A 349-nucleotide genomic window follows, 5' to 3' on the forward strand; every position below is an offset into this window, starting at 1 on the left:
GTCCTGCAGCAGATAGGTGCTACTGTAAGAGGATAACGTTTGAAGAGTGTTTTATTAGGTCTTATACATCTGCACAACACCTCTTTCACTAGTTTTTGCTGTAAATATAAAGGTTCCGTAAGGACTTGTGTGTTTACCTCTACATGGATAGAAGCTTTTACCTTGAAAGTGTACACATTCTTCATGGCTGTGTAATGCTTAATTTGCAATGCATCATTTGTATTGTCAAATAACGTATGGGGTATAATTAAGTAAAGTGAGTTGTATTATTCTACTGAGTAAAAAGAAAAGCTAATATTTAACACAACGAAACAAAAGCCAATATGGCATATAAAAACAACAGTCAAAA

Source organism: Etheostoma cragini, chromosome 18 (assembly GCF_013103735.1).
Source record: "Etheostoma cragini isolate CJK2018 chromosome 18, CSU_Ecrag_1.0, whole genome shotgun sequence".
NCBI classification, from domain to species: domain Eukaryota; kingdom Metazoa; phylum Chordata; class Actinopteri; order Perciformes; family Percidae; genus Etheostoma; species Etheostoma cragini.